We start from the raw sequence: 4477 nt of genomic DNA on the forward strand, positions 1-4477 counted from the left end.
GGTAAAAATTACTGTTGGCAAATTTTTAATGTGTAAATAATATGTAAAAATGGTAGCTTTTGACAAAAGCTACTCAAAAGCTACTAGTCTTAACTTTTGACAAAAGTTACTCAAAAGATAGAAGCTAACTCCAAAAACTACTTCGTCGAACATAAAAATAATTTTTCAAAAGTCACTCAAAAATTGCGTCCAACACGCAATTAATGTTATAAGTTTCCCTTGGGTTTTAGAAAAAAAGAACATGGTGATACTTCTAAAATAATGCATTGCAAGTTTGCAACTAATTGGAGGTGTAAATCTATAGCTACAAATGACGCAAAGTCCCATGTATATATCCTCTAACAATTCTTCTTAGACAACAAAATTTTAAACAATTTGGGTGACACACGGATCTCCAAAGTCCCCATCACCATCATCATCCTCATCCCTCATTAAACTCCTCTCTTAACCTTATTATGGCCTTTGAATTTTGATTATTCTGCGGTATATTTGTGGCAACTATACGCGGCACTCCCATGGGCCATGCCCATTTTCGACGCCCTCCTCTTCTTTTCGATGTCTTTAACCCTTTTTGATAATTTCATCCGCCTCTTTTGTTCGAAAATGATCAAAGTATGAAAATCTTTTTTTTTTTTTTTTTTTTTTTTTTTTTTTTTTTTTTTTTTTTTTGGACATCGGAAAAACGTACCAGAAAAGAAATTTAACAAAAAAGCAATTAAAGGTGGAGCAGTGGTAGTTGCCCCTGTCTGGCCCTTTTAGCGAGATCATGTGCCAGTTGGACCGTAGAACGAGTAACTTTGGTGATCCGACACCATTGAAATTGCTGGCCGATTGATCTTATATCGCGGAGCGTCCAAGTTATTGAAAGTGGTTGTGTCAGTGGTTGAAGTAAGCTGCGGACGATGATCTCGGAATCGGTATGCACTGCTATGGCTTGATAACCTTGACCTTGTGCCCAAAGCAAGGCCCCAAGACAAGCTTTAGCTTCAGCAAGCAGAGCAGAATCGGCGTGAATGCAAGTAGCTTCCCCTATCTTAGTCGCAGTGCTGACATTTTCAGCCACCCATGCAATACCTGCCAAGGCTGACGTAGAAACCCATGAACCATCAACTTGGATGTGTATTTGTGGAACCCCGCAAAAGGAAGATCCAAAGTGTGCCATTAGAAACCCTGGTGGTCCTGACCCGTCTTCCAGGACCGGAGGCAATGAGACGGCCCTGCCAAGGAAAGTGAGATGTTGCAGCATAACTTGGTGTGCCATTGATTGTAAGATGTGAGCATCAGGCCTGACATTGTTGAAGACCAAATTATTCCGACACTGCCAGATAGTCCACAGGGTGGCGACAAATTTAGGGAGGCGATCCCCCGAATATCCATCCATGCGATAAAGATATAATATCCATGCAATGAGCCAATCTCTAAAGGACACATAGATGACGGAGTTTGAAATAATGCCCAACTGACCGGTCCGCCAGGCTGTAGTAGCGAGTGGGCACAACCTGAATAGATGTTGGCAAGTTTCAGGTTCCCTCGCACAACAAGGGCAATCATTCGAGACAGACATGCCCCGAGATGAAAGGTTATCAACTGTTGCTAAACTGTTGTGCCAGAGTTTCCAAAGGAAAAGCTTCCATTTTGGCATGATGCGCAGTCCCCATAAGATTCGAAAAAAATTCGAATTCCGAGGGGACGTCATGCTACAGATTTCATTTTGTCGAGATAGTAAATAGTACCCAGACTTAGTTGTGTAGTTTCCCGAGGCTGTGAAAGGCCAGTATGGAATGTCAGACTGGTGACCCTGTGTTGGCAATTCTAAACCTCGGATAGCGCAAGCCGTCTGAGGAGTGAATAGAGAATGAAGGCGGGAGATATTCCACCCTTGCATTTGCGGTAATATGAGAGACCCAACATTTATCGTAGCTGCAGTACGTAGTGTAATCTGGTCGCGGAATATCGGGACTTGGCCATTAACCCATCTATTCTGACCTGCCCGTAGAGTGGAGTTAAGCCCAACTTTCCATGCATAATTATCAAGAAGGATTTTTTCAGCTTGACCTAACCCTCGTGCCCCCCAAGAGCTCTGGCCTCTTAATGGATGTAAAGTAGATAAGGTTGGGTGTGCAGGAATCTTAGTGGAGGCAAAGACCCGGCTGATTAGAAGATCCGAATGCCGATGAATACGCCAGACCTTTTTAATCAGTAAGGCGCGATTATGAAATGTCACACTACGTAGTCCGAGTCCCCCAGCACCTTTGGGCGTAGTCAAAATATCCTTCCGTCGCCACGCAACCCCTTGACCTGAATGATTTTTCCAAAAGAATCTAGCGACCATGGCATCCACCTTGTTCGCAATGGTTGTAGGAAGCAAGAAAACCGAGAGTATGTGAGCAATTGAAGCGATGAGAACAGAGTTGATAAGGATCAGCTTGCCAGCTTGAGATATGGGGGAGTGACTCCATGCAGTAATACGTTGAGAGATGTTATCCAATAAATAATTAAAATGCTGAGTCTTTTTCCCCTGTATGTCGACTGGTGTGCCGAGATATGTTCCCATAGAAGTTTTAGCTTCCAACTTTAGAATGCCTTTATACTCCGTACACAGAGAATCAGGAATATTTGGGCTAAATTTAACGTAGGACTTGGTAAGACTTATCATTTGACCGGAGACCAAGCAGAAGCGCTCCAGAAGTGTTGAAATTTTCACACAGGAAGAAGCAGACGCTTTGAAAAAAAGAATCGCATCATCAGCAAAAAAAAGATGGGAGATAGGAGGTGCATACCTGTGTGCTTTAATTCCATCAATGTGCCTAATGTCCGTAGCAAGTGTAAGCATGCGAGACAAGATATCCATACAGAACAGAAACAAATATGGGGAAATCGGATCACCCTGCCTAAGGCCGCAATGGGGTCTGAAGGCCTCCGAAACCTGTCCATTGACGAGAATCCGATATGTAACTGTAGAGATACATTGATGAATCAGCCGTATCCAATGCTCAGGAAATCCATACGCACGGAGGATGCGTAAGAGAAACACCCAGTTAACACGGTCATATGCCTTGTTCATGTCTAGTTTGAGGGCAGCCAGATGAACGTTGCCGTGTCGGTGTTTATTAATAACATGAGTGAGCTCATGACTAATCAGAATATTATCGTCCATATGTCGTCCCGGAATAAAGGCACTTTGATATTCACTGATCAGATGTTGTAGGAGAGGCCGCAGCCGGTTCACTAAACATTTTGACGAACATTTGTAGATTGTGTTGCATAGGCTAATTGGCCGAAATTGCGTAACCTCTTCAGGATTAGGACCTTTAGGTAGTAAGACAAGAAGCGTTTGGTTCCATTCGCGCAGAATGAAACCCGTGGTAAGGAAGCGACGAACAGCTTGGCACACCTGTACTCCTAGTAGGTCCCAGTGGGTTTTAAAAAATTCCGCAGTAGAACCATCTAACCCTGGAGATTTAGTATTCCCAATTCCAAACATTGCATCATGAACCTCTGACTCTGAAAAAGGAAGAAGAATGTGTTGTTGCTGGGTAGCAGACAATTGTGGAAGGTTCAGTTCCCGAAGCAGTAGTCCAATAGTGTCCTCATGCACCGGATCAGGAAACATTGGAGTAGAGGAAGTAGTGTAGGCCGTTTTAAAATGGTGGAGGATAGTATCAAAAATAGTATTGACGTCGTCTATCCAATCACCTTCCGCATTTTTCAGGAGATAAATGTATGCAGAACGTTGTTTCTGCTTCATTTTGTTAAAAAAGACTTGGTAGAGAGGTCACCATCCTGAATAAACTTATCCTTAGAGCGTTGTGACCAATAGGAGTGGGCCAGACTAGCCTTGTCCAGTAACTGTTGTCGTTGGTGCATGAAGGCATTTCCTTGTTGAATAGTATCAATATCCATGGCAGCAGGTGTTAATTGCATAGAAATGTCCTTCCAATCAATACCCCAGACCACCTTATGATCCAAACACCAGCGTTTAATTTCTTGACGGAGTAAGGAAAGATGTTTGGTGAAACAGTACATTGGAGAGCCGGCAATCGGTTTTTGCCAAACAGAGGTAATTATACGCTGAATGTCGGGATGTGTGAGGCACCAATTTTCAAACTGGTATGGCCGCCGTCGATGAGTTTGGGACGGTTCTGATTGGTAAAAAATCGCTGAATGATCAGAATGTAGGATCGGAAAGTGTTTGACGTAGCTAAGGGGATATTTGTCCAACCATGCTGGTGACACGTATGTACGATCAAGACGCTCAAGAATCAATTCTGATCCTTCGCGATTGTTAGTCCAAGTAAACCGAGGGCCCACAAAAGGAATATCTTGTAATCGTAAATCATGTTTCCAATTAGTAAATTCCTCCCAGCCTCGAATACTCGAATCACCACCCAACTTGTCCTCATAATGATCTAGTTGGTTGAGATCACCAATGATTAAGAACTCGGGATAAGGAGATAATACTTGGGAAAGGTGAGCC

Source organism: Beta vulgaris, chromosome 4 (genome assembly GCF_026745355.1).
Source record: "Beta vulgaris subsp. vulgaris cultivar EL10 chromosome 4, EL10.2, whole genome shotgun sequence".
NCBI classification, from domain to species: Eukaryota; Viridiplantae; Streptophyta; class Magnoliopsida; order Caryophyllales; family Amaranthaceae; genus Beta; species Beta vulgaris.